Source organism: Ctenopharyngodon idella, chromosome 23, assembly GCF_019924925.1.
Source record: "Ctenopharyngodon idella isolate HZGC_01 chromosome 23, HZGC01, whole genome shotgun sequence".
In the NCBI taxonomy this organism is placed as follows: Eukaryota; Metazoa; Chordata; class Actinopteri; order Cypriniformes; family Xenocyprididae; genus Ctenopharyngodon; species Ctenopharyngodon idella.
Window position 1 is genome coordinate 19,917,721 of NC_067242.1, and position 23,442 is coordinate 19,941,162.

Consider the following 23,442-nt stretch of genomic DNA (forward strand, 5'->3'; position numbering starts at 1 on the left):
TTAAATGGATTGTGAGGGAAACTTTGCTTGAAAGTTAAGCAAACATGGATGCCATGTTAAAACTATAATCAACAATATTTGACTGCCTATGATGTGAGTATAGACAGTAGGTGCAGACGAATATGACAAAAGATTAATCACTGTCCTGTGTTGCTTTATTAGACCCAGTACCTTACTGGACAGCACATCAATAGTGTGGACAAACAAACTGTTGGCAGAGGCTACGACAGCAGCACTTTTCCAAATAGCTCACAAGGGGATTGATCACATTTACCGGGACATTCTGTGGCTCTGTCAGGGTAACGTTGAGTTAGGGGTGGGCGATATGGCAAAAATATCATATCACGATTTTTTTCAGGAAAATCACGATTCACGATTTTTAATCACGATTCTTCATGTTGTTTTTACTATTTTGCAAGTGACTGAGCATTACAGCCAAACTAATTTCCCTATTTTAAAAACAAAGCCTTACAAAATAACAAAATATAAAATAAAATTAAAAATGGCAGACATTTAGGCCAAAGTGGCGAAGATAAAAATCTTTGTCATTATTTTTTATGTTATTTGTTATTAAATTTTATCTTTGTTATTAAAAAAAGAAGAAAAACATAGGCTACACATTATACAAATGAAATTAATAAAAATTAAATGAACAAATATAAAAATATAACACTTCACTGTATAAATTATACATTGATTCTTAATAAAGTTAATGTATTAAAGTTCTCAGTCAAGAGCAAAAAGTTATTTTGAAGAATGTGACCAGACAGTTGCTGGTCCATAGTGACTATGTTTTTCCTACCATGGAAGTCAATAGAGACCAGCAACTGTCCGGCTAACCCACATTCTCCAAAATATTTTATTTTGTGTTCTGCACAAGAAAGAAATTAATACAGTTTTGAAACAACATTACAGTGAACTATCCCTTTAAGGACAAGCGACCACATGGTTAATATTAGGCTGCTCTGTCACTTTAAAGACCTGCACGTATATCTAATATACAGCCACGCATCCAATTTTCTCTCAAATGTTTACTTTCACTTTCACCAACTGTGTTTATGTAAACTTTGTGTGTATTTGACAGTATTAGAGCAATCGGACTCTAAAGATAACTTAGTAATCAGGCGCTGTTTGACAGGCTTTTAGTGCCTGTGCACTTCGTGTGAACGCGCTCTGAAAAACGCATGTCAGAACAGCGCATCAGCACGCGAAAGAAAAGTTTAACCGGCGAGGCACATGAAATAATGAACTTTTGTGGACTGAAGTGTCCCACGAATATTACTCTCTACCGCTGCGTTAAAATGTGATGTGAATGTACATCACGTTGAACAGTATGCTGAGACGGAGGCGCTGGAACTGCAACTGATAGAAAGCACTGTAGCACGATACTACGATATTTCTTCATAAGCAGACCGTGGAGACATTTTAATCGTCCACGATCAAAAATCGTTACATCGCACACCCCTACGTTGAGTCTATACTCTTAATATTCTAATATATACCAATTATTCTAATATATTCTTGTACGTACCATCTTTGTGCAGTGGAGTGAACCTGTTTGGATTTACATCACCACAAAACTGAGAAGAACTGCCTTCTAGAAGCTAGGAAAAACATGCATACATACACCCACACAAGTAAAGACTCAAAGAATCAGTTGACTTTGCCCCACTGATGAAGTTGTCAGAGAAGCCCTTGTTGTGCAGTGTGCATCCGCTGACGGGTTGGATATCACTGGAAGAGACAGTGCCTGCCTGACAGGAGACTGACAGTCTGGGTTTTTCAAAATGCAGAGACGACAACACTGGGATCGCCTGGAATTGAAAGGATGAACCAAAAATCTCCAGACCTTACGGTTTTAGCAGGAAGCAAGCACCGCACTCCACAGATCATTAGTATGAAATCTGCGTGTTCAGATCTGAAGCTGCGATTTTCCAGCATAAGTTTGAAGATTCTATAACTGAACTGAAGCTTTGAATTCAAAGGGCCAACCTTGAGATTGTAAGAGCCAATGACAAATAACAGTGTCCAAGACAAGGTAAAGAAAAATAATCCTTTAAAACACATGTGCCAAGTACTTGTAAATGTATTCTATGAATTCATATTGGTTTTACGAGGTTTTAAAAAAAAAAAAAAAAAAAAAAAAAAAACATTTAACAAAAGTTTAAATTGAACTACTCTAAAAATGTCGGGTGGTGTAACCAAGTTAAAAGTATTAACATATTTTCCTTACAACTTGAATATGTGCATGTGCTATTTCACAAAACAAATTTTTTAAAATAAATGTCAAAGTAAAAAAGTAATTTTATATATCATGAGCCAATAATTTATAAACTTATAAATTTATAAAATTTATAAAAAAAAATTCAAAGTTGCACCACATGACATTTTACCTGAACTCATTGTGCCTTGTCATAAAAGGTTCAAATTGCTTCTTTGATTTGACAAAGTTTTTCAAATATACAATATTTCATAATATAAAACATAAACCTATTACAAATATAACACATATACATTATATACTGTAATTATATATATATATATGTGAGAAAAAAATAATCACTTTTTAATCTAAGAAATTATAACAATAGATAATGCCAAACAGCTTATAGTTATGATACTTATTATATAAGGACAGCTGTATAAACTGGTTATCCCCCCCTCCCCCTTTTATTCAAGTCATTGTATGCATGAATGAATAGCATTTTAATGTACTTGTTAAACTGTCAACTTAAAATGCAGAAGACACACTATAGTCTTGAGCCTCCAGAGCTAACTGTGGGACAGATACTGTGGAAGAGGCTTACAGCAGGTTAACACTGTGCCTACCAAAAGACAGAGAGTTGAACTTGCCAAACAAAGCCCAATAGAAATCTCAAGAGAGCAGCAGAGGAGGGAGACTCAATCCATCATTCTCCTGGAGTAGACAAAGAGGCAGCTTGCACCAAAGCTTCATGTGCCATCCCTGTAATCTTGTGGCTTGAAAAGCTCTGAGGGATCAGGACTGGGGACACACCCTGTGCTTGTAGGGGCCTCGAACATGACGAGGGCATCGCTCCTGCATCGGTCCAGGGGTCTTTGAAGGGTTTGTATAATGACTAGCCTTGCCATCAAGAACAATGTCCTTGCTTGACCCTCCTATACAGACCGGAGCGCAATTCAAGCTGAAGGGAATTGCATCATAATCATATGTTAAACCTTGCCACGTAAATCCAACCTTCATGCTCATCTGATGGCACGGAGCCCAAATTCAGCTCGAAGGTGAAATGAGTTAAATATCTGGGTGGGGGGTGGGTGGCTCGCGAAGCCAAAATACACAAGAGTGTGTGGAGCTGTTGCGAGCAACCCACAGCTATTACCCAACATTACTGATTACAGTGCAGAGAGATCCCTAAGGCCGATGGGGATCGTGGTTATGCAGAACAGATGGGCCTTTATTAGCAGCGAGTGTCTGAGGGAGATTTGCAGAAGATTCTGTGTTTACAGCCTCTTCAGTTGACGATAATGAGCCTGAAGACAAAATGTCAGCTAGTGAGAACGGGCAGAGACAGGAAGTGAAGGAAATGAAACCAATCAGTGCTGATGGAGAATATGCGAAAGACTTGAAAACAGTCTACCAAGGAAAAGCAAAAAACAAGCGGCGGATGAGAAGAGGGGGTGGGGATGGCAACGAGCTTATGACTGAGATTGAGAGCGAGAGGAGGAGGAGGAGGAGGGGAGATCGACATTCTCTCCTCCCCAGAGCCGCAGGCCTGGTCTCCAGCCACTGTCCCAGATGGCTTGACTGAGAGAGGGAAAGAGAGATGTTCCTGCCACTCATAAGCTCTACAATTACTGAGAACGTAATGGTCTTAAAGTACCGGCATCAAGCAGGCCCAAAAAGCCAACGTCCATTTACCGAAGCCGATCACATTCATGAATCTTTTAAACTGACAGCCACTTCAAGTTGCCACGGGGAGAGCACTGTATAATAAACACATTAAGCGGCAAACGGCGAATCTGGAGCAGCTCATGGGCACAGGACGCTCAAGGCTGGAAACGAAGAGAGACGAATGGATTTCTCTTATCTGTCCATCAGAAGTGTACTGTTTGCTCTAGCATTGAGCCTGTCGGTACATTTTGAAATGCAGGGTTAACTGTATTCTCATAACTGAAAGTGTAACGGAGAGTGGGTTAAATGTCTGATGTGTATTGATGGGTTTTGGGTTACAAGAGGCACAGATGCAGTGAGAAAAATCAATAAACTTCGCCAGTGTATGCTCAGTGGGAGGGTCCACATTCTGCAGCTGACAAACCGAGCTTGGAAGATTAGAATGTCGACAAGCATAAATACCACCTCTGGTTTTTGTTAAAGTATTATGGGACTTATGTCCCAAAAAAAAAAAAAGTGTTTATGGAACAAGTGTATTTTAAAGAGCTACCTCACATTGATGTTGTAATACAACAACTTAACCTACACCACATTTCCATCATAGTTGGGCAAGAAGTATTCTTGAAAGCTAACTGTAGGTTTTAGAGCAGAAGTTCTCAACTCTAATCCTCGAGATCCACTTGCCTGCAGAGTTTAACCCCAACATTGAGCAACCTGTCTGTAACTTTCTAGTAATCATGAAGATATTGATTAGCTTGTTAAGGTGTGCTTGATTAGGGCTGGAGCTAAACTCTGTAGGAAAGTGGACCTCTGGGGCCAGAGTTGAGAACTGCTGTTTTAGGGTGCTTTCACACCCTTGCTTACATGTGTCTTGACACAGTTAGCCTAGACAGTGCTGGGAGATCCAGAGAGAGCGTGTTTGAATTTACTGCAGCATTAATACGAATGCAGTATATAATTTAACAGCTGGAATGATGGCTACATTCGAATAGTGTTTGCGTGCCTCGACAGTTACAAATAAAGCCACAGTATTGAACTTGTCAATCTTGATGGTGACGCAGGGGAAACTCTGACCAATAAGAGGACAGTTTTACTTGCATGTGATTTGCATAAACACATTTTGGTACGCTTTGAAATAGTACGCTTGTGAAAGCGAACCGAACGAAGAAGAAAAATGCAACATTGTAACAAATTAAGTCCCTGTTTCGGAACAAAACATACGATCTATAGGTGTGAAAACAGTGTCAGTTACTGATTACAAATTACATGACAAAATTTGTAATCAGTAATATAATCTCTTAGATTACACATTTTTGGTAACGTAATCTGACTACTTCTGGATTACATTTAGATTACTTTTGTGCTAACCCTTATTTGATGTAACATATATTGTAGGATAATCTTGTACTATTTTGACAGATACAAAGAGAAAAAAAAAAATACATTCCAAAAGATATTCTATTCACCAACAAGAGCCTCAACAGATTCTTTATAAAGTGCAATGTATGGACAGTTAATACTTCAAAAAACTAACACTAATGTACCTGTTAGTGTTTGCTGATAGTAACACTGAATAAAACAAAATCACATCTTATGATTTTAAAACATATTTACTTCAAATTAAGTAAACTTAGAAAACAGCAACATTACAAAAACAAATATTCTTGTTGCTGATTTCTGTGCACAATTCCACACCCCTCCCCATCACCGCCGGAAAAACTTGAAGAATCACGAACGTATATAAAATGCAGGCTTATTATGAAAAAAATATAAATGTTAAAAAAAATGAAAAATTAGGAAAATCAATGAATTATGAACAACTTACTGCCATTGTGTAAATAATATGTAATCATGTAATCCATAAAAAAGTAACTGTAGTCTGATTACGAGTATTTTAAAAAGTTGTTTACTCTAATTACAAGTACTTGATGTTTGGAATCTGATTACGTAATCTAGATTACACGTAATCCGTTACTACTCAGCTCTGTTTATACACAAACTACACGACGGTCACATGACTTCAGTGTCACCACCATTAAGCTTCCAACAACTCTTTTAATCTCAACAAGTTGGAAAGTTTGAGTAATTTACACAAGCTCAACCTTTCTGCATTTCAAAATATGTCAGAATACACAGGCCATTAGCTTTAGCATTAGCATTAACTCCTCAACTACTGTCATGGTGCAGCAACAGTTTAAAGAGAATCTTGCAGAGCAAGTTAGATTTCATAAACATGCTTACAGCTAGTTACCTGAATAATAACGCATTCATTTTAATGGCACAGACATTTTACGCTAATTCTATTACCTCATTCAGTAAAAGAGGTTTATTCTCATAACAGTAACACAAAAATGCACATCAAGTATGTACTATGGGCTACATGCCTACAGTCCACAGTTATACATTAAACTAACTGCATCAATTTGTCCGAGATAGACAGCTCAAATATGTATTTTTGATATTTGGGACATTGCCTAACCAACATTCAAGTAGTTTAGGTGATGCACGGTTAACTGTTCATGGTCCATTTATAAGTGAGCTTGATGTCAGCTCACAGGATACACTCCTTGAAGTGCTATAGATAAGTGGATGCCGTAGTTGACGTGCATTAATATATCTAGAGTGTCTTTACAGCATATGGACAGCGCTGAGGAGTTGACACCGCATGCATCAGCAACACTCAGCATAACCTGACACATGGGCTGGAATTCACATACAGATTATTACAAAATCATCTGAATACAATGATTGTGCATATTACACATTGTCAGCCAAAATCAAAGGAATTTTAACCAAATAAAGAAATGCCATAAACTGTACATTTTTATTTCACTTTTTGGTGCTGAAGTGCGCTACCTGAATTGCAAATCGCGCTCAGAGCACATCTTGAGAAGCGTGTGAATGATAGACACGTCTGAAGTGCCCTAAAAAGGAACACGTATACAGTCTGCGGTGGTTTGTAATAAACAGTTTCACGTAATTGCAAATATTTATGGCTGTTACAAGTTCTCACACGAAGTTAATGACACAGAAATAGTGTATGCGAATAAAGAATATATTTACAGAATATATAATATAAAAATAAAAATATTATACTCACTTACAAAGGCTTAATTGTATTATATAATTCAAAGTTTATTGTGAAAAAAAGACTTAAGTAGTATGCATATTAATCTCATAATATAAGTGACAACACAGAACAAAACAGACAATTAAACTGTTAATCTCAATTAATTGGATGACAATTAACCGTCAGCTGAAATTTCATGCCCTACTCGCCTGCATTAAAACGAGGCACTTTGCCTTAGGTTTTTCGAAGGTATATGCTACTGTCAGTTCATGGAGGAGGGGAGGAGAGAGAGCCGTGTGCAAACAGCTTATCCTCACTGTCATCTGCTCCTAATGACAGCTGACAAACTACTAATGCAAATCCCATCTGAGCGGCTACAGTTGCCCCACCCCCAGCCTTCCCTTGCCCTCCCCGTACAGGAAAATCCAGTCCCCAACAACCCCTCCCACCACACTCCATACACAGTGAATGATCCACACTCGAAAATTCCTCCTCTCTGACGGTCTGCTCAAAGCGAGCACTCTCTTTTAAACCAAGACAATACCCTGCTCTTCAGTCACATGACAGCAAAGAGCAATGGTTCAAGCAGAGCAGGTGGCGACTGTGGCATCCACATGCAGCCAAACACATGCTCACTCGCTGCTGCTATTCTGAGTGTCACTTACTTGTTGTAGAATGTAAAATGAAACTACTGATTGATTCTATGAATCAATGTTAATAATATAAAAAGTAAATAGGGTTAAATCAGGATAATTGGGACAAATGGTATATATATGTATAGCATGTAACTTATTTTATAAATATATCAGATAGATTTTTTGTTTGGTTATGTAATTTCTTGGGTTTGTTGCACTTGTTAATGGGTTAAAGTTTTTCATGAAAGTGATTACAAAGTGTTACTAACTTCAACTTTTTAATTTCAGGGTCCCTGTGTTGGCTGGGAATCGTGGTCTTTAAAAGTTGATTTAGAGAAATAAATGGAAGTTATCGCAAGGATGCAAACAAGAGAGAAAACAAGGTTCCTTTTTTGTTGCTCAAACCAAATACAGAGAGGAAATGACATCACACCTCCCACACAAACCACACCAACTCACACTTTCATTTGTTTCACAGTATATCATGGATGTGTTTTCTTCATCTCCTCACCATGTAGTTTCATAAACGCACATTAGACCTTCAATGCCATGATTGTATTAACCAACAATTGGACAGGGGAAAGTGTGAGAGAAAGTCGCTGTGTTCATCACAGGTTGCTAAGCTCACCTTGGCTTCAGTCCAGACTAAGCCTCAGGGCATTTCTGCAGCAGTGGGACCAGTGGAAATCTTTGGGCATTATTCACTTCTCTCAATCTATGGAAGAAAGCAGAACCATCCAGTTAAGATCTCAACCAAGGCTCAACAGAAACTTTGGAAAAAAGAAACAAGCAATGCAATACAGTATACACACTGTAAACATTTTTTCATGATTTTCAACATTTTTTCTTTTGTCAAATCACCTTAGATAATTAATGTGGTTCAGATAACACAATATTTTGAGTTTCTGTTGATTAAACCAATCGCCTTCATTGTATCAACTCAATTTTTTAAATTTTAAAGCAACCAGATAACTTACTTTTATAAGTTAAAACCAACAATTCTTTTTTTACAGTGCACATCAAAAGCTTATTGATAGTGATTGTTTTAGTGCAAACTAGTGCAATTAGTTTTGTTTGTTTCAAAGAAAGGATTGCTGGTTATTTAAAAACAACAACAACAACAACAACAACAACATTTCGAGATCATCAGTCAATAACTATGCCCCCTGATCTTTTAACAGAAGTGGTATTTCACTTAACAGCTCCAAAACTTACCAACAACTTTATCAATGGATAACAATTAAACAGAACAATCAGGTAAATATCATAAAACATGTCCAGGTCACATTACGCCCAAATTAAATAAAAATCAAAGTCCTGAATTACAGTATTTTAACTCTATTAAAGTAAAAAAAATAAAATAAATAAATAATGAGACTTGAGAGGGGTGGCTTTTGCCACTGTTAACAATGCAAAATAATATATTGTTCGGTCTTAAAAAAGAAATTTGATTTTACATACAGGTAATATTTTCTATTCTTCTTATGTTTGATTTTAGGGTGATGTCTGAAGGGGATGGTTTGGAAATTTGTTTTTAATGACTACAAGTTTGATTTAACAATCAAAATAAGAGGAAAATTTTAGGTATGAGGGAAGAACAAAACACTAAACTTGGTTAAGCTATTTATCTGACAAAATTATTTGGCAAAAAAGGCAAACTACAGCTATAGGTTTTATTTTACTATGCAAAAAACAAAACAAACAAACAAAAAAAAAAAGCACAAAAAAGTCACTGTAACCAGTTATTAATATTTTGTTAATTCTGTTGTTTTTGCACGTTCATAACAGCCTGGCCAAAAATTAGGGCTACACGATAAATCAAAATTATCGAAATATTGCAAATGTACAAATCGTGATGGCTTACAATAACAGAACGATTTTAATGTTTCAAAAGATCTGAAAAAAAGTCTGAAAAGTTGTAGGGATGCTTTCTTTATACAAAAAGAATGTGAAACATATTTGGTTATATCATTTTCATTTTTTAAATACAATTTAAATGTATTTTACACACTTAAAGGGTTAGTTCACCCAAAAATGAAAACAATGTCATTTATTACTCACCCTCATGTCGTTCCACACCCGTAAGACTTTTGTTCATCTTTAAAACACAAATTAAGATATTTTTGATGAAATCCGATGGCTCAGTGAGGCCTCTATTGCCAGCAATGTCCCTGAACCGCTCAAGATCCAGAAAGGTACTACAGACATACTTAAAACAGTTCATGTAACTACAGTGGTTCAACCTTAATATTATAAATCGACAAGAATACTTTTTGTGCACCAAAAAAACAAAATAACGACTTTTCAACGATATCTAGTGATGGCTGATTTCAAAACACTGCTTCATGAAGCTTTGAAGCTTTACGAATCTTTTGTTTCGAATCAGTGATTCGGAGCGCCAAAGTCACGTGATTATGCATTTTGACGTGCGATCCGAACCACTGATTCGAAACAAAAGATTCGAAGCAGTGTTTTGAAATCACCCATCAATAGATATTGTTGAAAAAAGTCATTATTTTGTTTTTTTTGGTGCACAAAAAGTTTTCTAGTCGCTTAACATTGAGGTAGAACCACTGTACTCACATGAACTGTTTTAAATATGTCTTTAGTACCTTTCTGGATCTTGAGAAGTTCAGTGGCATTGCTGGCAATAGAGGCTTCACTGAGCCATCGGATTTCATCAAAAATATCTTAATTTGTGTTCCGAAGATGAACGAAGATCTTACGGGAGTGGAACGACATGAGGGTGAGAAATTAATGAAATTATTTTCAATTTTGGGTGAACTAACCCTTTAAAGCATTATCGTATCACATCACATTTTTCTTTCAATATCGTACAGCCATACCAAAAATTATGTCCAACAATTTATCACAAATAAAACAAATGACTCAAAAGCACAACTACGTAAAGATTATAAAATCTTTAACAATTTTTTTATAGTATTTGTATAAAGGGTGAAGAATGAAAATTTTGGCCACTACTGTATATAAATTTTTATCTTTTGAGCAAATAACCTTCATGTTTTGAGGCCACACCTTCAATTGATCTCGGTAGAAGTAAACATTACAGTTTGTATGATGACATCAGATTCTATCACTTCCCTGTCGATCTTGTAGGAGCAGTGCCCCGTCAGCTGTGAGTATGGCACTTGAGCTGTCCTCTATCAGAGAGCTATCAGCAAACCCAAGAGACAGCTGAGTATTACCAGACCTGTCAAGAAGAGTGTGGCTATTCTTAATAACAACACCTTGCCGGCACCAGCTCTGAGAGGACCAACCATGCTGGGAAGTTACTGAGAAGACACACAGAGGTCAACAATCGGGTGCTGTCCTTGGGACCTATATGGAGATGTCCTTTCTTATAAATTGTCCAAAAAGAAATAGGAACAGATAATGGGGATCCACTGAAATACCAAGTGAATAGTTCACCTCCAAAATAAGATACTCTTCACAAGTGGTTGATAGTGGTTCGCCATATGTGCACCTTTCAAATTAACATTCTTTCGAAGAATGTTTTTATGACAGACTGGGAATCGCTGAAGAGAGATGGTTCTGCTATAGTTAGAAAAACAATGAGACCATACGGAGCGGTCATGTTTTTCAGGCAATTAGCTAAAGTGAACTACCATACAATTCATCTCTACAAACTTGGTGAATAAGAAGAGTTAGATAGAGGTTTTATTTGGTCATTGTCCATACCTTCTCAATAATAACAAGGGGAAAAATCTAATTGATCCCACAATATTCTTGAGCTTGTTTGTCCATTAAAAACTTAATGAAAGTTGAGCATCAAGTGGAGACATTAGAGACAGTTGAAAAAGCACACGCCAAGCAAGCTCAAGAGACAAAATTAGGAAAAATGTACCATTTGATATTATAGAAAAGAGAAAGTTTTGCAAAAAAAACAAAAAAAAAAACAAGTAAATACAGTTTGAGGTCAGTATGATATTTTTAAAGTTTTTGAAAGAAGTCTCTTATGCTCACCAAGGCTGCATTTATTTGATCAAAATACAGCAAAACAGTAGTAATACTGTGAAATATTATTACTTCTTTTCTATTTTAATATATTTTTAAAGGTAATTTATTCCTGTCAAGACTGGAGTATCGGCTGCTGAAAATTTAGCTTTGCCATCAGTCACATGATCCTTCAGATATCATGCTAATTTGCAGATTTGTAAGAAACATTTCTTATTATCATCAATGTTGAAAAAAAGTTCTGTTGCTCAATATTGTTGTGGAAACAGTGATATATACATATATATATATACACATACATATACACATATATATATATATATATATATTTATTTATTTATTTATTTTTTTTATTTTTTTCCAGGATTACTTGAATAGAAAGGGCAAAAGAACAGCTTTTATTGGAAAAACAAATATTTTGTAACATTATAAAAGTCTTTTACTGTCAAAATTGAATAAAAGTTTGGTTCATACAAGCTCTGTTTTTGGTTCACAAATTATTATCAAATATTATGGGTTTTTACTGCACTCATTTTCAGGTCAAGCAATCAAACCACCACAATACAATTTAATACAGAGTCAGACAGACAAAAATTAGCATTCACAAATACTCCAGTTCAAATACAACAAGCATTTCTGTAAAAAACATAAGCATATCTAGTGTCTAGGACGTACTAGACCTAATCAGCACATGGAAATCTAACACTTTCAGAACCCAAACGGCAAGGGTTAGCAGTTATGGCGCCAGAATCCCCAAAATGGTATAAAGCAATCATCACATAAACTTTTTTGAAGACTATTAAGGGATGGAAAATTAGCTCAACATCATTAGAAGAGGGAAAAATTGGATAAAAAAAAAATAACAGGAAGAGAAGGGAAAAAATGACAATCATCATCAGGTTGGTAAAGATTTAATAGTGTTACACACGTCTTCAGGGCCTCGGCTTCCACAAGGGAATCGTTTCAAGCTTATTAGATAGTAACATGAAGTACGCCTTTTTAATTATGTTCAGCAAGTAATTAGTGGAAAAAAAGGGTTTAAATCATCTCCACGATCCCAGAATTAGCCTCTGAGAAAAAAAAAAAAAATGACTTGCTGCAGTAAGTATCATTCAACAAAGTTGAAAGCGCATGTAGAAACAGCCAGAATTCTCCCATTGTGAGCAAATGCCTTTAAAGGGGTTGTTGACTTATGCAGAAGCTCTCCTGGGAGCTTGTGAACAAATACCTGAGGGGAGGGCACATGTCACATGATGTCATGTGCTGACCAAATATTGCTACATGTACTTCCACAGCAGCTGACCTGCTACAACTCCATGCACACAGTGACAACAACACAAAGGGAGAACAAAAGACCTAGTGCTGTGTTTCTGATGGGTACATTAAATAATAAGAGCGCTTTGGGCAGGTGTTTCTATAAATAATAATTAAAAAAAAAAATTCACTAGATAGTTACACAAGGCTGTAAGTGGCTTTAACAACTCTAAATGGGAAAGAGGGATCATGTGGTCTGTGTAAAAAAGTACATTAAAATTAATATACCATATATAAATCACTATTAAATCATAAGTGTATAAAGAGAGACTGATCGGATGCGTTCTGAAAGGCTTCTTTTATCTTTTCATTGGTCAGGGGGAAGTTAAAGAAGAGTCTTTTCTAAGGCTGGAGGAATTTCCCCTCAGTTTCTTGTGTCACATGTTTGTTCTAGCTCAAAGGAGATCTTAACCCAATTGGTCACTGTAGTTACGGTGTCCCTCAACCATGGTAAATCAGTCACCAGGCTGAATCAACTGTCAGATAGACACCAAAAGAGCCTTTTTGTTTTTGTGGAAATGTCTTTCAAATACCAGAAAGTCACAAGCTTTTTGTGATCGTTTGATTTCAGTTGAGATACATACGATGCTATGGTCAACATTTACAGATAAACTACTAAACCAGGTTCAATAATAGCCGTTCCTTACTATTCCATAACCACTCCACACCAATGTGCCAGGAAGATCTGACAGCGTGGACACACAGCAGACCACACACCATGGAACTATTCCTAATGAACATGCTGTGATAGAGTGGGACAGCCTGTATTCTCTTCCCCTAGACCCACTATCTCTCTCCATCTGCAGTCTGGGTCAAAAGTTCATGTCAGTGTTACGGTTGTGTGTGTAACACCACAGACCATATTCCCCATCCTCTCACCCACTGGCCACTATGAGGCTTAATACTACAGCACCATAGAAAATGATTAACTGAACACTTATTCTCCGTCATAATTTCACTTTAGATACACATTTCCCATTGGACCTGAGTAAAGAGTCATCTCAATTAGGGCTGTGCGATGAATTGGAATCGGAATAAACTTGCGCTATGAGCATGTACGATTTCTAAACCGCAGAAAGCATGATTTTTCTGCCAGAACAGGGCATGTTTACCGTTATGACGTGGAAGAGAGCATAGAAACTATGAAGTTGAATTCAGGGCAGGATAAGGACTTGGTGGAAGAAAAAAAAAAAAAAAAAAAAAAAAAAAAAAAAAAATTGTGGTTTGGGAATATTTTGGATACAGGAGGGATAAATAATTTTTTGGGACAAATCGATGCATCACGAATCGAGAAATGATTCTGGATCAATTCTGAGATATGCACGTATGCTCTTCAGAGCTCTTCTTAATGAGCATTTGAGCGTACAGTTAAAAACTAAGCTCAGAATCGATTCGAGAGAGAATAGCGATGCAATCGGAAAATCTCAGAATCAATCCACGAATTGCGATGCATCTATTTATTGTCCCAGCCCTAGGAGAGCCAGGTAATTTGCAAGAAGTATCGTTGCTGCAAAACAGAGAAGGGGCCATTCACACATAAAGCATTTTTGCGGTTAAAAACACGAGACCGGTCTAGAGACGTATTTTTATAAAGTTCAATGTCTTTTACCTTGAGTGCCACGTAGAATGCCGTGTCATGAGAAGCTACAAGAGACGTTAGCGCAACGGTTAAAGATGTCCGTCTAGCATGTGTTTACAAAGAAAAACAATGGCACGTTCCGAACCAGTGAACAAAAATGGTCAATACCGGTGTACTGGTAAAACACCCTTTATTTTTTGTACACTTTGCTGTGATGCTGATCCGTCTTGACACGTAAGAATGAGATGTGGTCCTGTTGATGATGCTCATGGATATTTATAGTTGAAAATAAATAAAACAAAACACTAATGTTAAGTCCTACAAGAGCATCATTCCAACACTCCAACACACGCTGCCAAACGCTCATCCGCACTTATCTTGCGGTCAATGACTGTTACGCTGGTATCAGCACCCCCTTCTGGACTGGAATTACAAACAAATGGTCTCCCATTAAAAACAGAAAATTTTAATAAGAAATATAAGTTAAAGAAACAAAAATTAATATGGCTCCTATAACAGGCATTTGTGCACAATATACTGCACAATATAGGATAAATAGCATAAAGAAATAATCGGCGCGTCACATATCATGCCTGCAAATATCTTCAATAATGCCGGCTTCCAAAAGATGATACAGACAAGTATGTGTGTAAGGAAATACTGTTTCAAAAATTGCAATATTGATTACATTTAATTCTATCTTTTTGTCCATATCGCACAGCCCTAATCTCACCTCAACATGAGAAACTGAGAGGACGTATCATGAGGAATCAAAAATGTCTTCATCTAAATGGGGAAAGAGCCTGTGATGTTCTGTGAAGTGACAACAGCCTAAATACCTGCTGTCTGTCTGTCTGTCATTAATGTTAATCAAACAAAAGACAGCTTATTAAAAATTAATCTATATTTAATTTATACAGTGAACACTATGCAGTTACTTTACATTTAATTATTACTTTTCTGTACCTGAATAATACTGTTAGATCCTATTTGTAACTTTGTTCTGTTGTATTTATTTATGCTTGTAATTTTTTCATTTTATAACTGACCATTCAGTTTGTCTTTAATAAGTTTAAAACTTTATTTATTTATTTATTTTTTTTTGCTTATCTGAAAAATTATCCGATTGATGACTCATAAAACTTAATATGATCTGAACCCCTTAGAACTTTTCTGATCCATTGCACCACTAAAAACGATTAAATTATTTTTGGTAATTAAAATAAAGCTGAAATTAAATAAAATATGAATATTAGATTAAAAAAAACTAATAAAAATGAGAAATGTTGACTTGGCAACTAACCGAAATAAATAAGTTCATGCTGAAGTACTAAAATTACTAAAACTAAAAATGAAATAAATTAAAACTATATAGAAACATGAAAAATGCATAAAAATGACAACAGCACAGCAAAATCACTAAAATTTAAAATAAAATTAAAATTGAAAAGAAATATAAAAGCTGATTCAAAATATAAATAAAAACTATAATAGTAGATTGGTGTTTCAGATCTTAACATCTGAATTGTTTAATCTTTTTTTGAAATTATATTTAAATTTAATGTTTATTCAATTAGCAAACTTGTCACAAATTAATTCAGGCTTTGTAAAGGGACTGTCATTGAAGGATGGAACAGTTCATACTATACTGAACTCAAGTGCAAACCCACAGCCCACAAGCTGTTACTCATTTCACAAGACGACCCAATTTACATAGAAGTCTTAAAGCCACAGTAACAAAAAAAAAAAAAAAAAAAAAAAAACTGCCAATTTGATTCTAAGGGTTACAGAAAAGGGGGAAAACAATAAAAAAAATAAAATCCTTTTTGGCACCAAAAAATGAACTGAAAGTGACACATGGACCTTAAATAATAAGTATGATACTCACAAAATGATACAACTCAAAAAGGAGTCCAGAAGTTCAGATCTTATTTTATAACCCTGCAGCTCCTCATACTTTTGAGAAGTCTCACGTATTCAGTCAAGTTCACTTAGCGGCTCTTTGACTAGATGTGAGTGGGATTGTCTAAACCCTATGTCTGAGGGTAAGTGATCCTGCTCTCTCCCCCATGATCCTCTCTGTTTCCTCCTGGCCTGAAGCAGGTGCAAGTCATCTCAGTGGGGATGTCACTAAAGGCTTATGTCGGGGGAAGGCAGCAAGCTAATCGTACCACTCAAGGGCTAAAGATTAGATTGACCGTGCAGATTCTTTTACTCGCTCAAATCTGACCACAATGGGCCAGATGTGGAGGCCAAATACAAATTTAACCTTCCATGTCAACATTTTCACTAACAATCCATCAACTTCGTGATTGTATTAGTCAGACAAAGACTTAATGCCACAACTAAGTAAATTACATCACCACACTGTACAGGCCACTGGAGCCAATGCAGTTATCTATACTTGACTAGATTTTTACATTTCTTAAGAAAATGTATGTTGCATGCATGTGCAAAACTCACTGCCACATGCTAGAGTAACCACAAGATAAGCAATAGATAAGCGTCACTAATTATTAGCCACTAAACCATGCTAATAAGCTTCAAATTTTCTTGCTCTGTAGACATACGTTCTTTATCTTACATTTTATACACGAAAGGAGTGTTATCTTCTGAGCTAAAGACATTAATCTACCAGTAAACACTGCAGCTCAATACCACCAATCTGGGTGTAAATGTTCCAAGTTATATTGATAATAAGCAGTAAATTCCACAGCATGGTGATTTTCACCAATGTTATCATCTCCCTCAAACATGACTGAAACTCTAAAAACACATCATTTCAATAATATATTTGTAGTCATGTGCATCCCCTTTTCTGGATGTTGTATGAGGTAGCAGCATGTGATCATATTCACACATGTGAACCCGTGATAAATCTCTTGAGCAGTAAAGAGAAAGCAAACGGAAATTCTTACAAATGGGAAAAATCAATAAAACTACTTTGGGGCTTAAAAGCATAAAATTCAAAACATTAAATAAAATAACAAAAGTCACTTTCACTGAAGTAGCTGCATTAAAGTGCCGCTATTCTGCTATTTTATGGCTTGTTTTCACCAAGCGGTACAGTTCAGTTCAGTCCAGTACAGTACGATTTGGGATGGTAAACCCTAATCCGGCTTGCGTTCCCACCGCCAACAGTACCTTTACCTGATAGGCGGGGTGTATGCCGGAAAGTAGCAATCGACATCATTCTCGTGTGAATGAGAAAGTGACAGTAAACAACAATGGAGGACATACAGCAGCTTTGTTTGAGCAAAGGCTGAAGGCTGCATGGAAAAACAGCCGAAAAATTGCAACGGTATTCTGTTGTCATTCCCCTTGTAGCATGTGCCAAGTGATGATTCTCTGTCAAACAACCAATGTTCTGCAGTGAGTGTAGCTCCACCCTTCTAGTATAGGTACTATTGGTACTATTGTGCTAGGTACCCCAACGGTTAGGTAAGGGTCCCAAAAAAGTGGTACGGTATGGTACCATTCACAACTTCTGACAATGGAAACGGAAATAATTGCGTACCGTACTGTACTGTACTGAACCATACCGCTCGGTGGAAACGAGCTATTAAAAGGTTCCTAATTTTGTTTTGGAGGTCCCCTACAACAAGTTTACATGCATCCAAGGTAAAAGAAAACACTTTCATTTTCTCATAATATACATTGCACATCAACTATTTTCTCAGAGTCTGAAAACTATTCATTCGAAGATTCAGTCTCTCTAAGCCCAGCCTTTCCGAGAGCTACTCCGCTCTGATTGGTCAGATGGCCCAGTCTGTTGTGATTGATCGACCGTTTACAGCGCGTGTCAGAAATGAAACGCCCATCACCATAACTGAATTTCAGCTCCGGAGGCTTCCTAAATCCTCAGCGATTGCACTTACTGTAAAGACAGTAACAATGGCGTCAATTTTAACATATCAATTCGAGCGCGAGTATGATGATGAAACAGTTATTCAACCTGAACCTCCATCACAAGGACGACTTGAGCAGGACATTTCTCAGTGGTAAGTTTTTACTCAGTTTGTCATACATTATGAGATGTTGCAACTTGCAGCTGTAATTCCTCTACATCAGCATTAACAATTGTATGTCCATCAACAAGCCGAAGTGTATATTTCAAATTTACTGAGATGCACATGTGGGAACTGTATTATTACTATTATTATGTATTACTACAGCTGCACTGGGTGTACAAAATATAAAACACAAAACTATGTATTTTGAACACTAGGCAGAAAATAAATAGATCAATAATTAATCACACTTACAGGTTGTGATTCAGAGGAGCAAGTTGGTCCAAATAAACAGGGTACTATCCTATCTTTAATGGATAAGAGTTTTGCAAACCCTGCACTGACCTCTGAGATTTGAGAAACAATCATCAGTAAAGTGACAGTAACACAACAAAAGGTTATACTGCTGTTGTAACGCTGTGGTAATTTTAACCACTGACTCTTCACATCCTTATTCTTCAGAAGTGTATACAAAGAGAATTTACCTTTGCAATGCAGAAAACAGCGTTTTCGTGACATGTACACTATACGAACCAACTACAGTGTTTGAGGCCGGGTCAGAGTAGATGTTTTTCGAGGGCAGCAAATAAAGACCATAGGCTGGCATTATGCAAATTTGTTACATTGTTATGTATGAATGTTATTCCTGCTGTGCAGCCAAAATTATATACCAGTTATCACTGTAAAGCTGCTTTGACACAATCTGCATTGTAAAAAGCGCTATATAAATAAAGGTGACTTGACTTGAATGTTATGGAAGTAAGACAGTAATTACTGACGACTTGTTGTGGAAGTTCAGAATTGGTTCTTTCTTCTGGGAGAAAATAACAATTTCTTGTGCACTTTGATCTTTAAAACTTTGCAGACCTTTTACATTCACAAACAGCTATATTACACACTGCATGAAAGGTAATATCTTAAAAAGCATTAATATATATATATATATATATATATATATATATATATATATATTACGCGTCTTTAACTACTATGTCCTATGGGACAAGTTTGGTGGTATGGGTAGGTTTAAGGGTGGGTTAAGGGGTAAAGGAAGGGTAATTGCAGATTTATCTACAGAAATTAATTACAGCTGCAATTACATGCAGGTATATTTACCTAGTACAATTTAAAGTACAATGTAAAAACATGCATGTACAGAATAAGTGCATTGTACTAAATGTTTAAATGAAATGTTAGTACACAGTACTTAAAGACATTGAACATAAAGTGGGTCCAAAATCAATCGTTTTAAAAGCAGTAAATGAATTTAGGCTTCAAGATTGTAGAATGTACAGTATGAAAAAATTGATTTTTTTATTTATTTATTTATTTTTTTTAGATTTAGTAAAGATTACATTAGGGATGCAAAAGCAAATGACTGCATCACAAACCATAAGCAAATGATTTTATAATGCTTTGTCTGTAAATGACAGTTTTATATGGATAATGTTTTCGAAACACTTTGGCTACTCACGCACAATAGCAGGTGGGCATTGATAATGTTTCCTTTGCAATGACGTTAGCCAATCATAACAGTGGCCGTTTACTGATACACCTTAAAGGAGCCACCCTTCAAAAATGGATTGTTTTCAGGAAGAGGGTTTAGAATGAAAGTGGAAAATAAGTGGTTTTCCGCATTTGTATTTGTCTTTTTTGTGCAAAACTTTAATGTGAAATTGGAGAAATTAGCGTATTAAATATATCATTCATCCCTATTGTTTTTTCATGGTACCTCATTCTCCTAATGATTCCAGTGACATGATACTGTCGGGACATTAGGCCCATCGCTTTCATTTTCTAGAGGTATCTAGCCTGGCACTCTTCCTGCTCTGCCTCTAGAAAAACCTCAGATATCAATGATCGGTTTCCGTTTAGTGAATGTGTTGTCAGCTCCAATTCCACATGCGATTATCATTCTCTCTTCTCTCCAGCTGGAAGCCCACGCTTACCCTTTTTTTGGATATGAGCCATCTCCACAATGGCCAGACTCACTAAGGCGGCTTTGTGTTTTTCTAAATTGTGAGTACTGTAAATCTAACTGCTTTATTTAACATTTCAGTGACTCAGAAGTGGGTGGCGAGACTAGGGAGATCTATAATACCTAAAAGCTATCTGTTAGCATTCCCGTTCATTTTAATGACGTCTTGAATTATGTCATTAATGTCTTTTAAATTGTTAATAATAATTTTTGGTTCCAAATTTTTATCAATTTTACTGGTAGTCCACTGTATGAAGAATTTTTGGGTATGTCACAGTTTACTTTATTTTGCTATCCTCACTTACATAAATGAACTATATTGTTCTGCACCCACTAGTATAAATATATCAAAAATATCAAAAATGTCTGAATAATTTTTGGTTTGACTGTATACACACACACACACACACACACACACACACACTGAACAAAAATTGGTGTAGAAACAACTTTCACTCAGAAATTGCTGCTAAATTTCACAAATAATTCCAAAAAAAAAAAAAAAAGGCAAGTAACACATTGAATGAAACGTGAAATTTCTGAAATAGTATTTTGTGAAACACAGCTTTTACATTTACTCTAAAAAATATTGCTATAGTATATATAATTTGCAAAAAAAAAACAAAAAAAAAAAAAAAAAACTTTTGAATGGATGTCAGTAGAGAGATTAAAGTTACAGAGTCTATTAGGAGGGCCAAACTGGATCATGCTAACCAGCTAAAATTTGGGAAATACCAAGGACCTGATGCACTGATGTCTTAGAACGAAGGCTTTTCTGCCCAATTAAATAAACATTCTCAGTTGCAATAAGGCAAATCCTGCATTACACAACTAGAATACTGCTGATTCTCCAGGAAGGCACGTAATTGGACGGGACAGGGAAAAAGTAAAAGGCTGCAGTGGAAAACTGTCTCTGTGGACACAGCACACGCAGCAGACTTCGCTCTGTCAGTTAACATCAAGGCTGAAAAATTGCATTACAGCTTCCGGTTGTCAAATACCATGATTATCCAAAATTAGTGCTTTGGCCACTCAAACTTAAGGCTTTCAAAATAAACCATAATGTCATGATTGTAACTCCAGACCGTTTACTGTAAAATGACTTTAGAAACAAAAATAAACAGAGCAACTTACTGGGCTGTAAAGACTAAGCATGCATTGTTGCAGATGACAGTTTGAAATGAAAGAACTTGAGAGTCAAATAAACATCAGCACCAGGTGCTGAAAAAGATTTTATAAATTATGATAGATTTAAACAGGCTACTCTTCAAGTTACTCTGTGAAGTCAATAAAATTAATGTGGTAAAACAATCTTATCAATAGCTGAATCATTCTAACCAAATTATAAAATTCCTCTTCTTTTGCCAAACTGTTTTGTCTCCCAAACATCACAAGACAACTACAAGAATTAAGGATTGAAAGGAACTTGCATATATCTTAAACGTGAACATGAAATTAAAATAGCGCCGACTTTTCACAATCCATGGAAAAAATAGAGGCCTGCATTTCTAATTCTCTATGTGATATATGACATTGTGGGAGTAAAATAGGGATATGCAATATAGCTCTACTATATTGGATATCGGCAGATATTAGAGATATTATCAAATCTGAATCAGCCAGTATCGGATATTTAATTGCTCGATGGTTCGAGCAATTAAAGATTATCTTTGTCTTCATCAAACACTCATTTAAAGTTCATCTTTAAAACACTAATAATTTAATAACACTGTTAAATGTAATCTTTAGCAATAATATAAAGTATGAAAAATGGAAATTAATTTTGAGATTTACCAAATATTACATTTAATAGTGTTAAATTAAATAGTGTTTTATAGATTAATAAGAGTGTTAGATGAAAGCAATTGAAATATCCATTTTTCAGACTTAGGGGCCGTTTACAATACACCGTTTTCAACTAAAAACGTTCAATTACACCTGAAAATGCAAACTTTTGAGTTTTTGAAAACAATACCGTTATAGTCTCCGTGTTAACGACAAAAACGTGAATTTGTGAAAAGTGACTTCATGCGCATGCATATTACATGTTCAGTCTATAGGCGTGTAGTGTTTTCTTACAAAGTGACATCGCCAACTACTGGCCTGGCATGCATATTACAACGTTTTTAGTCATTTTTATGGAACGGGGATCAACATTGTCGTCTGTACACGATAAAAGCAAAGGAAAAACTTTTCAGTTTTTAGTACATCATTGTCATGTAAACATACCCTTAATGCTATAATGTTGTGATGCCTAAATTCACTTGTAGCATTTAAATGATTTTCTTTTTTTGTTTATTTTAATTGATTGACAAAAGATTTTACAATCTACATGAATAGCTACATTGTAAGAAGAACATAAAAGGTACTGGGGTAACTTTCTGCCAGGAAATTTTCTGTTAAGTTAACGAACATTACTTTTATACGGAGCCCCACACATGAGATGCAAGAAAAAAAATTTATTTAATCGTGCGCACAATTTACTAATTCGTCCCCTCGATTTACTAAAACGTGCGCACGATTTACTATTTCGTTCCCTCGATTTATAAATCATGAGCATTATTTATAAATCGAGTGAACGAATTAGTAAATCGTGCGCACGATTTAGCCTACTATTTTTTTCCTGCATGTCATGTCCGGGGCTCCGTATCTTTAAACCTAAAACACAACATAATGCAATGTGTAATAATTCAAAATATGGAGGAAAACACCAGTAAAAAAAAAAATTTATATTAACACAGTACATTGAACCCTATTTTCACATACTTTTTTACAGTGTACATACTAGAGAACAAGTATTGTGAATCTCTAAACTAAAATGTGTTGCAAATGGCAATTCCCACCCTAAATAAAATATGCTCTGCATAAATTAAATCTCCGCAATACCAATCACTAACTGTTTAAGATGCAAAGATAATCATTCCCTCCACTGCCTGCACGGTACTTGGGTGTGTATGTGTAATTGTCTCTTCAGGTGTAACATGAGAGGATTTGTTTTGACAACCCACAA

General features: G+C 35.9%; 1 protein-coding gene across 6 annotated transcripts in view; it reads right to left on the reverse strand.

The window, feature by feature from the left end:
• ncoa2 (nuclear receptor coactivator 2) overlaps positions 1-23,442 on the reverse strand; it is a 119,846-nt gene that overhangs the window by 82,146 nt on the left and 14,258 nt on the right. For 4 of the 6 annotated variants that reach the window (XM_051882774.1, XM_051882777.1, XM_051882773.1 and 1 more), the window contains exon 2: positions 8,205-8,291. The exons of the other annotated variants lie outside the window; for them this stretch is intronic. The gene's annotated coding sequence lies outside the window, so the exon portion shown is untranslated. The remainder of the gene's footprint in view (positions 1-8,204; positions 8,292-23,442) is intronic. 6 annotated transcript variants of the gene reach the window in all.